Raw genomic sequence first — 12,280 nt, 5'->3', positions numbered from 1 at the left:
TCTTTAAAAAAATACTCCTTCGAATGTTTCTAAAGAAGGCAGAATACACTACTTTGGAATTACTGCCCTAACATAGTATTCTGCCTTCTTTAAAAAAATACGTTTTCGAATGTTTCTAAAGAAGGCGGAATACACTACTATGGACTTACTGCCCTAGCATAGTATTCCGCCTTCTTTAAAAAAAAAACCCTTCGAATGTTTCTAAAGAAGGCGGAATACACTACTATGGACTTACTGCCCTAGCATAGTATTCCGCCTTCTTTAAAAAAAAAACCCTTCGAATGTTTCTAAAGAAGGCGGAATACACTACTATGGACTTACTGCCCTAGCATAGTATTCCGCCTTCCTTAAAAAAATACGTTTTCGAATGTTTCTAAAGAAGGCGGAATACACTACTATGGACTTACTGCCCTAACATAGTATTCCGCCTTCTTTAAAAAAATACGTTTTCGAATATTTCTGAGGAAGGCGGAATACACTATGTATTTACTCTCCCACATAGTACTCTGTCTTCCTTGAAAAATACGTTAATCAGCGGGGGGACGGCTATTAGGTACCCGAGAGTATTACAAACACGGACAATCATTTCCAAAAATTTAAATCGGTATAGTACTTTTCCGGGCGTGTTACAATGACGTTGAAATCGGGTTCCGGCAAATTAGATTGGACTTATTTTAAACGCATAATAATGGAGAGAAGAGGAAGAGAATCGATTCCAAAGAAAACCAAAAAAGGTAGACATTAATGATTTATGGTTAAGTACAAATTCGACGAAAATCCCTTGTCTGAAAAGTCGAATCCCACTCGGAACTCAAGTCCAATTAGGCCTAGTTTTTTTCACTTTTTTGCTTCTTTTGCATGGGAATGTCCCAAAAAAAAGTTTTTATTTCAGCCGAAATGGATTTTCTTTTCATTTGGGGTATCTCCTTTCAGAAAAACTTATTCTTAATTCACAAGTTTTTGTTCCTCCATTTCCAGAGGCCCCTTGAAAATGGGTCCTACCACCTTTTTTGACTCATTTCAACCTTTTCCAAGCTAATTTACATTAAAAACAAAACAATGCAATGTCTTCTTTTTTCAAAAAAAGATATATCTTTCGTTATTTTTGTATAATAATATTCTAACACCATCAAAGAATTCTGCCTCCAAATTTCAGGTCTCTAGCTACAATAGAAAAAGAGATATGCAAAATTGAAGAAGCATGACTGGAAAATTTCTTTTTTTTCTTTTTTGACACATTTTTCGAATTTTTCCAAGCTATTTTCCTGAACCTTTTTTTTGACAAATTTTTGACACTAAAATTTTAGTATCTTTACAACCACTTATCCTCTGGAGGCCTATGACCCCTTATTTTCTTTCTTTTTCAAAGCTCTACAAGATAGGATAGGTTTTGAAAAAAAATTTGAAAAATCTTCTGGATTTGCTAAAATGTTTTTGGCATATTGATGTATAACTGTAACTGTAGTGGCTCTCAAAAAATTTTCACTTTTAAAACATTTTTCTAGATGTTTTCTACGCTTTTTTTTGGAAAATAGATTAAAGGTTTTAAGGCCCGCTTTTTACCTTAGGGTTCTAGAAAGTATACCGTATCTTCTCTTGTAACAGTTTTTAGGAGATTCCCCACACTTCTCCATCATGATAGGTGTTGTGTTTTGATGATGACTTTCTCGGAATTCCAACTTTCTCTTTGGGTCATGAAATAACTAATGTCGTTTAAATGTATGGCGAATAGTAAGTTTATAAAACCTAACTTTATACTCATTCCCTCTTTCATGAGCAGCTTGCGGGATTATTTAACATACGAATGCCACCGGTACTAGACAATGATAATAGGTTGTATAGTTCAGGTAAGAATGATTATATCAAATACGTTTCAACGACTTCAAAATGGCACGATGAATTTCCAAAAATCAATATTATGCTGATGAGCGTGACACTTTTTCCTCGCTTCCTATCTTCTGTTTCCCACTTTCTATCTCGTTTCTTATGACTTTGTAAGTCTTAATTTTATATTTCTGACTTTAATTAATTTTCATTAATGTCAATCATTTTGCCTGTTCAAACCAAAGCAAGAAAGACTTCTAGACTCAGAACAGAAATGCAAGTCGCAACCACCGCCACCGGGCAGTTAGTCACACTAGCGTCCCGCCAAAATGTGTACCAAAGATTAATGCTGCGAAAGCGCTATATCGTTTACTTGACTCTCAAGCAAAAAAATGCGCCGCAAAACTTCTAAAGGGATTCATGAAAAAATAACCCGGCGTTTTTTAATGAAATTAACATTTTCAAAAACTTTGAGAAATTGCCTAAAATTTGAGCCATAGATGAAAAAGTTTGAGCCAAGCCAACCTTGAAAACTAATTTGAAGATCAACTTCCCAAGAAAAAGATCTACGGGGGAGGCGGAACCCACCTAGATCCGCGCACCGCCGGATAGGCTAGATCTCTAGGAAATTTTGCTGGACCTCAACAATGACCCATTTACATGTGCGGAATTGTTTTTACTTTAGCGTATAAACAAGGCCTTTAAAAATCAAAGCGCTGTCTCGGGAATTGAATGACAAATTTTGGTGGGTTGATTTTGGCTGCTGCACGTTTTATTTTGTTTCCAACTTTCAAGTTTTAATTAATATTGTCTTGCAAACTTGATTCAGGTAACTCTCACCCAGTCAGGAACAGTCGCCTTATTAGGAGACGCCTCTCAGGAGGTTCACGTCTCCTAATCAGGAGACGGGTGTAATTATCTCGTGAACGAGAAAACTGCGCATGATTTGATTGCTCCCAGTCCCAATGGAAAGAGCACAAAAAATTGATTCCATATGGTGATTTTCAGACGGGTCTCCTAATCAAGCGACCCCAAGCGACCTACATGTCTCCTAATCAGGAGACGTCTCCTAATCAGGAGGCGTCTCCTAATAAGGCGACTGTTCCTGACTGTCACCCTTGTTGTTGAAATGTATCCTGTAGATGACTGATGTTGTTTTTTCTGAAAACTTAATTTCCTAGTGTGACTAACTGCCGGGCAGTAACCTGCAGTGTGGAATCCATGCAAAAGCCACGCTGAAGATATTTTGAGGATCAAGAAGGTTACACCCAATTGAGGACATTCTCACGCCGAATATATTCGGCGTACTGTGCATGAATTCCAGACTGGAGTAACCTGAGATCAGATTGTGGTTGTTTTCTGCCCACCACGCTGAAGCTCTAAAGGGATGGGTGAAAACATACAATCTGACAAATACACGTTTTGAGCAGTTCCTTAACAATTCCTTATTTTTTGAACCATTTTCAGCCTCGAGTTCCTTATAAACGTGTTCCTTATAAAAAAAAATGTGTATGCTATCTCAAAATCATAAGGACCGCGTTCGTTTCGTCTAAAAGGACTGGGGATGACACGTGATTGTGTTTACGAAACGACCCTCGACATGGCCCGAGAATTCTTGGGCCTCTTCGGGCCATGTTCGGGCCGAGAGACCCTATCAATTCTTTTGGCCCGAACATGACCCGAGTCATTCGGGCCATGTTCGGGCCACGTTAAATGTTAAATTGATTCAGCATGTCCAGTCAAACAAAATAGTACAAAATAAGATTTGTCTGTTTTGTTTATATCGCTCAAAAAAACTTTACGAGCTTCCGGTGGACACGCTTCAGTTTAAAACCAGGACCAGTTTACTAGCAAATATTTCCACCCTAAGTATATTTATAACTATGTTTTCATACCAAATAAGACATTTAATATTTATATGAATTTACAACATTCATACATTTAATATAATTAAGAGAAACCAAGTTTTTCTCAAAGAAAATCAGACCTGAAATTACACGCCTGTTTAAATCATGTTTTCAAAAATTGGCCCGAGTGTGGCCCGCGTGTGGCCCGAACACGGCCCGAATTGTTGAGCCAGCTCGGGCCATACTCGGGCTTTACGTGAATTCCAATAAAAGTTTTGGCCCGAGAATTCTTGGGCCATGTCGAGGGTCGTTTTACGAATAGGGCGCCGTATCAGTTTTTGACTTTCTGGCGCACAACAAGATTCTTGTTGTAAAATTTTTTGTGGGAGGACTATTTTCCTCAGATGTATAATTTTCAAGTGCCTTCAGAGGTTAACCGTCCACGTAAGAAATTATGAACAGCTGTTATCAGGTTAGGGGTCACTCACAAATCAATTTTAGGTTAGAAGAACGTCAATTGATGTATATGGGTGGGTGGGTTTAAGGTTGTTGACGTTTTTCAGAAACATCGATTTTTCATTCCATGCCAAATATTACTTCTCGCCATGTTTTTGTTTCACAAGTGTTTCAATCGGTATTCCAACGAAGCCATAGTATGGTTTGTACAGAAGTTTCGCCCGCTCAATAATCCAAAACAACAAAATGGTCAATATCTCACTAAAGCAAAACATTGCGGCCACGGCATTTCCCTGGATAAAAATTCTGGTCACGTGACCATCCGTGATTTTAGACCAATGAAAACGCTTCATTTCCCCGGATTAAAGTTGTGTCTACACTAACAGGCGGGAAATGGCTAGAAAAAGAGAGAAAAAACCAGGGGTCAAATTAAATTTTTTTCCCTTCTTGCGGCAAACATGAAAGACTTTAAGAGGCCATTTATTTAAGAAAAGGGTGTTATATCATAAATAAATTATGTAAGTAAGTGATATTTTAAGTAACAAGTTCATTAACAATTTTATTTTGAAGTTTGTTTTTAAAAACAAAACCCTCGTGCTAGAAGATGATCTCATTTTCTTAACTTATGGTCCCATTTGGAAGTCTTTGTAATACAGATCATTTGGCAGTGTAGTTGCAGCCTATACAAGAATTCGAATCTAAAGTCTGAAGTCGTAACTTCTTGCCAGTGACCCCGCAGAGAAATTTTTAGTTGGCAGACACTGACTTTAGGTTGGTTTGGAAATCGTTTTATTTTGAAATGTAATCTTCACTTTAGATGAACAATTTTATTTATTTGGATTCATGAAAGGTTCAAGGTTTGTTTACTTTTTATTTCCAATTATTTCATTGATTTATTGAGCTGCAATAGCTGATTGAAAAACTTTTGATAGTTATCAGCGTGGGCTTGGCCGCCATTTTGAATTTCGATTTTTTTTCTCCTGTACTCGGCAATTTAGAGGTTGATCGTAATACGCGATTTGGCTTACGCGTAACACTTGTGTGGCAGGCGCTAAACCATAAACTGTAACATAGTGTGCAGAGGGGTAGGACCCTGCCAACGCACCGGACTTAACGAACACCGGACACGCGAAAGTCCGGTGTAAAATGAGAATTTTTTTTACCACCGGACAATTTCTACACCGGACTTAAAGAAAGTTGGATGTCCGGTGTCGGGCGGAGAAGGATATTTTTTCCACCGGACAATCAAAACACCGGACATGGCCAGTCCGGTGTTTCTTAATTTTTTAATTAAGTCCAGCGTCCAAAATTCCCTGTATGCAACACCGTACTGACACCGGACTTATTGTGTCCGGTGTAGCGAAAGGATACTTTTTGCCACCGGACAAATACACCGGACAGTCCGGTGCGTCGGTAGGGTCCTAGAGGGGTCTGAACCCCCCTAATTTTTTTCACCCCCCCCCCCTATACGTGTATCCCTCTATTCAAGAAATTTTTTGAATCCACACTATTTTCAGCAGCAGTCCACCAGTTGCCAGTCATTTAAAACCAAAAACATTGAAATTTGTATTAAAAATTATAAGAAAAAAGAGTTTAACATGGCGCTGCAGACGAAATTTTAGCTATCTACACTTGTTTTTTAGTTGTCCCACACCAAATATCTAAATCAATATAAAATATAAGGGGGCACTTATTTAGAACAAATGAAAAAATAACCACAACCACATTTTGATTTGTTATGACTTTTCTCTTTTTAATAAATAAGGCGTTTTACAAATTTTATTATCTTCATATTGAAGATCAAAATGCAAGTACTTTGTTTTAATTTTCAATATCTCTTTCGAAAGAGTCTCTGCTACTCTTCGTTCGGTTGTGTAGGTCGAAAAGTTTTTTGTTGGAACAACCAGTCTTGATTTCTCTTTTTCGTGGTCTGTTGCAGTGACAAAGTTTTTTTTCATTTTTTTTCATGTCAGGAAAGGAAGTTTGAGTCACCCCGTTTGGCTTGGCAGGGTAAACGCGGTGAAAGCATAGCAAAAATGAGTGGTTGGGGGTGTTCTAGGGCTTGGCGACCGTAGCACAAAGGTAGAGCATCCAGCTACGGTGCGCAAAGTTGTGGGTTCAATCCCCAGCCGGGTCATACCAAAGATTCCCAAAATGGTACCGTGAGTGGTCCTAAATCCGACAGCCCTGCCAGGCAAAATTCCAAGCACTTTTCCCACTGGCCGTTTTTGATCAAGAAATTGAGTTTCAGCCATGCCATTGCTATTATCTGAGACCCCCCCCCTACGGACTCCTAGTTAAGAGTTTATTAATGATATCAAGAATTAAAATGCAACAAAAATAAGTACTTTTCTTTGGTAACATAAACAAAATTATCATTTACTAGTAACTATAATAGAATACACTTTAACCATGCATGGATAGGGGCCGCAGCTCCACTTTGAATGGCCCTAAAAAAACAAATGTTTTGATATTTTTCTAATGAGCCTTTGATGTTGATTTCGTCAAAAGAATGGCAAGAGAGAAAAACACAGAAAGAGAGAAGAAAAAATATTATATTGTTGAAAGATATAAAGAATGCGAGAGAAATTGAGCTTACCTTTGATTATAGAGTAAATAACTTTGACTATTGTTTACTAAGGTTTACTGTCTATATTTTTCCGACTTTTTATGACTCAAAAATTTTTTTCTTCAAATATTGAGTTTCAAAACTCAATTTAAAATTGAGTTTTCTGACCGTATAACGGCCACAGAAAAGTGCTTGGAATTTTCACTGCCTGTCTAAATCTGACCCCCCAAATAACTGTTATGAAAAAAAATTCTATGTTTACAAACATTTCCTCTCCAAGTTGAACAATAAACTATTGCAAGAACTCTTGAAACAAAACATCTAACAGTATGACTATAAGGCGAACCCGAAAAAATGTTTTGTTTCCGGTCCACCGGCCGGGTGAAAATTTCTTTTGTCATCACCCGGCCGCATGTTTTTTTGTACATCATCGTTAGGGTTAATGTTAGTTTGTTTGTTTGGAAAACTTTCGTGAATCAGTTTTTGAGGCGTGTGATTTATCGCACGTGATATTTTATATTCTACTGTAAAATGCACGCCTAGAAATCACATGGAATGAAGGTTTTATCCTGATCATTGTTATAGAAAGGAAATTTTATTCATCTCAAATTAAACCCTGCATTGTTTTTGTTAATTCTTGCTTGCAACTCAACTTTTAAGAATGTTATTTTTTATATACAACTTGGTTTTTATAAAAGAATCATGCTGATTTGTGAGTAAAATAAATAGAAACATTCACAAAGTGGAGACTTTTCAGTAAGTAAACAGCTTTGTTTTTATAAAAGGAATCATGTTGACTTGTGAGTAAAATAAAAAGAAACATTCATAAAGTGAGGATTTAAAAAATTGGGGAAATATTTCCCTCACTCTACTTTTTTCTCAAAAAAGTTCACTTCGTAATTCACAGTTTGGAGCCTTTAGCAATTGAAGATAAATATTCAAAATGAAAGAGAGTGTCCAGTTCTTAGAGATATTGTAGCACAATTGAAAATGTAAACGATGAAAATTAAGTATTTGAATAATCGCACGTCTAGACAACTATAAATCAAAATCTAGGCATGCGATGATCACACGTGAATTTTTCTTATGCCGAAGCCTGTAGCGGTGTCAAGTTACTACATATTTAAGGTAAAGAAGACCATCATTTTAATTTCTACGAGTGCTTTAAAAAATCGAGTTTTGCGGCCGGCCGGGTGAGTGTTTTTTTCGTCACCCGGTGGACCGGAAACAAAAATATTTTTAGGGTTCGCCTAATGTCAAGATCTGAAGATGTCAATTAATGAGATCAAAAACGTGTGAGTTGTAAAAATAATTACCTCTATTATTTTGAATCCGTTGCTCCTGTTTAACGTTGACAATTCGGACAAATTTGTATAAAAGCAATTATTGTTATTTGGTTCAATTGGTTCAGTGTATCAAATTTCTCAGTTTAGTTGACACTTTGGTATCTTCGTTGTGTCACAGTTTTTATTTTAGTTTGTATCTTTGAAAGACCCTATCAGATTTAGGCAGGGCTGTCGGATTTAGGACCACTCGCGGTACTTGGTGCCTCTCTGCTTGATGCTCAGCAACTAAAGAGACGGATCAAGGGTAAATGGAGAAATCCAGGGAAAGGAGTGGCACCCTCCCCTACCTTCGGGTAGACAGCTATACGAAAAGGGAGCCTTCGGGTCGCCCTCGACTGCGGTCGCAAACTTACTTACTTAGGGCTTGGCTAGGGTTCAGAAGGCCAGGAATCCACCCCACCGTACTATCGTAAAATGGATCCTTAAAGCATGGGAACAAATCAGCCCAGAAACAATCAAAACATCATTCAAATTATGTGCACTCAACCTTGCAGTTGATGGGGCTGAGGACCAAAAGATACATTGTTTCAAAGAAGGTCAGCCATGTCACAAAGGAAAGGAGATTTTGGAAAGCCAGCTCTCGATTTTGACTAAAAAAGATGTTGATCCATTTAGTGAGATAGATATCAATGACGGGGATATTTTCGAAGCGACACCTGATTTCCTAACTATCGATTCAGACCATGAGGATGCTGAGGACATTGATATAATATAAGATTGTATAATTGTAATGTCTATATGAATGAAAAGAAGGAATGAAAGAAATACTGCAATTTTGAAAATAATTTAATTAGCGCCCCGGCTCAATTAGCCGTCCTGGCTCGAATAGGCGCCCCCTCAAAAGGGTTAAGGTGAACAAAGTAAAGAATGAATCTGATTGGTCGATGGAATATGTCCTTCAGTCTAAAGGATCATCCAGGCTAGTTCAATTTATTCCAATAAAGTATGAGCCCGAACACCGAAGGACTAGATAGGACTTTTTGTGATTGGACTTGCAAATGTTGTGTTTTCTGTGTTTTGTGTGTTCGATCAAATAGCTGCAAAAAATTCATTTTTTGTGATTGGACTTGCAAATGTTGTGTTTTAAGTGTTTTGTGTGTTCGATCCATTAGCTGCAAAAAAATTATTTTTTATGATCGGACTTGCAAATGTTGTGTTTTCTGTGTTTTCTGTGATCGATCCAATAGCTGCAAACTTTTAATTAACACCCCCTTTCTCACAGACCCACTGGTAACCCTTCCCACTGGAAAAATTGGCCAAAATATTGTCCCCGCTGGAAAATTATACCCCAATTTTCGTCCCCACTGAAAATAATCAAATAGACCAATCCTCACTGCAAAATATTAGGTTATTTTTACCATCCCTTCTGCATTTTCTGACTTCAAAACAAAAGAATTTAAAAAATCCAGGTCATAAGAAATAAGGGAATATCGATCCCCATCGAGTTTCATTCTGCTATTTTTACCCCCACTGACTGAAATAATTCTACCGGGTCTATGAGAATGGGGTTTATTATTAACACCTTACATGGGACGACCATGTGAAGAAAGCAACTACTTTAATGAGATTAAATTTTGCGATATTAAATTTCGCGAGCGAGAACACTTGCAAAATTTTCTGGATTTAATTTCGCAAATAAGCCTGAAAACAGCTGAAAAATTGAGGCTTGGGACTGTTTCTCCGCCTAAAATGCAATTTTAAAAATTTTGTGGTGGATTAAAAATGGCAATAATTCACGAAATCGCAAAATTTAATCTCGCGAAAGCTAATTCGATTAAAGTACAAAAGCGTACACCACGCTTAAAAACCTCGCCCTCATCAAAGGATACTATACCAAGTCTGTTATCTGTTTGATTCAAAGTTCTCATTCAGTCACCATTTAAGACGAAAGTGTATATCACCGTCTATTAAGAGTTATTGATTTGATTCTTATAAATTATATGCTTATAAGAAAATTAATATTGTCATATTGCGTGCCATCCTTTGTTTACTTTGTAAGGACTGATTACCTAAGGTAGATCACCGTCTATCAAGAGCTATTAATTTGATTCTTATAAAGTACATGCTTATGAGAAAAATAAATATGCTCATAATACTTTCGCTAGGCGAAATTAACAAGACACAAAACGGGCACAAAACACAGATAGTAAGTCCTATCATAAAAAATGAATTTTGGTGGGGGGGGGGGTTCAAATTAGCGTCAATTTGATGTTAGTCATGGGAAGAATCGATATGTGAGTGACCCCTAAGGTGTTATATTTTTGAATTATTTCAAGTGTTTTTTTTCTCAGGGTAAGTAAGCCACTTGAAGGCGAAATCATCACGTTGAAACTTTAGCTATATTGAATTGTCTAATGTTGACATGCCTCATCTAATTCAGACACCCTTTTCAGAGATATGAAAAATAGTAAGGTTGGAATCACTGATTGAAGTAGATGTTTTCCCCTCTCTTGCCCTCTCTCTGACTATGAATAAAAATAAAGCAAAGAAATAAAGTTTCGTCAATCAGTGATTTTATTTTTATTTTATTTATTCTTTATTTTAAGTTGGGTGATTCACACCTTCTATTAATCCCAGCTGCTAAAGACAGTTAGTGGAAGTACTTTGATTTGTGAAGCGTCTTTACTTCACATAGAACAAAAGAAAATAGCAAAAGAACAAAGAAATTACCCATAGCCATCATTTAGCAACCATGGGGAATCGCGATTTTACGGAAATGAGAATCCTCATTTGAATAAAGCATCTTCTGAAAATTTCATTCTTCCCCATAAATGCAAAAATGAAAAACGAAGAAGGTTTCGTTTTTGATCACCATTTTAATCTGCCATGAAGTGTTATAAAATTCCTTATAGAATAATACATTCTCCTGCGAAGAAGCTTCAAAAATATGACGTAGAAAAAAGTTGTTAAAAAGTATGTCACTTTATCTTAACAATTCGTAAACTACGTCACAGCAACGGAGCACTGACTTGTAGTTTTATGACTTGTTCTCACTCGTTTAGTCTCCGTAATAAAAAGAAAGTCGTTATTGTGAACGTGCTTATAATCAAGGTACTTCTGCTAACTGAAAGATGGGTGTCAAAATAAGAAGAGGGATGAGTCAACATTAGACCAACTTATAATAGGCTAAAGTGTACCTGAAATCCAAGATTCTCAAGTTTGTATTTCAGTGGTAAGATTTTAGAAATAACTTGGTTAGGTATTCGGAATTTAGGGAATCACAATTAGAGATTAAGGATTCAAACTTTGATTGAATTTTTCAAAAAATCTAATCAACTTGACCTTCAAATAAAAGGAATATGGTAGAAAAGATTCTTGAGTTTCATTTCCACCAAAAATAATCGCTCTCTATTGCAGTTTTCGAGCTGTAAAAATCGCAGACTATCGAATTTAGGGATTTGCAATATAGGCACCAAGTGAACAACTCGGCCTTGTGTAGAGTAGATGGGCTTACTTCTGTTGAACTTTTAAATATTGGAATAAGTTTAGCACTACATGTTTTTTATAAGAACAAACTATAAGAACAATTGCTAAAATCCTACAGAGTAAGAACAAGTTAAGAACATTTTAAGGCTATCTATGGACTCTAAAACACACACTCGATTTCTTAAGAAAATGGACAAAAGTACTCAAAAATGTCAAAAATAAGAACATGTTAAGAACATTTTTAGGCTTAAGACTCAAAAATTTAACAAAATCCCAAGGCTTTCAAAAATTTTGGATGTTCTCGTATAAAATAAGACGTAATATAAGGTCCCATTCTCACCAAAAATCCTTAATTTCAAATACCTCAAATTTTACAATTAAATGAGGCTTAGCTCTCTGGTGATATGGGCTCTATCTTTCTTAACTTGTTTTGCTTAATCCTTAGAATCTGGAGTAAATTTGCCTTGACACTGGAAAGTGGAGATGCCTAAAATATACTGACTTGAGAGTTGCAACCACGGTTTGTACTAAGGGGAAAAAAATTCGATTTTGACCCTCTAATACAGTATGCCTTCAAATGGCCCATCATAGTGTATCATAGTGTCCTCTGGGGTTGGTTCCCCCTACTAAAAATCCAAATTTTTCTCTATTCCCTCTTCTTTTTTATCCCTTTTTTAAATTTTTGATCCCCCTTTTTTTGCTTTCCCCCAGTTATTTGACGATTTTGTGGTTCCCCTATATGGTTAACATAAAAATCAAGCATCAGTTTGTAAAGTTTTGGGCAAAAAGGGGTACCCAATAAGTAGCCCAAT

This window comes from Clytia hemisphaerica, unplaced genomic scaffold (assembly GCF_902728285.1).
Source record: "Clytia hemisphaerica strain Z4C2 unplaced genomic scaffold, Clytia hemisphaerica genome assembly, whole genome shotgun sequence".
NCBI classification, from domain to species: Eukaryota; Metazoa; Cnidaria; class Hydrozoa; order Leptothecata; family Clytiidae; genus Clytia; species Clytia hemisphaerica.
Note: the sequence above shows the minus strand (reverse complement) of the source record.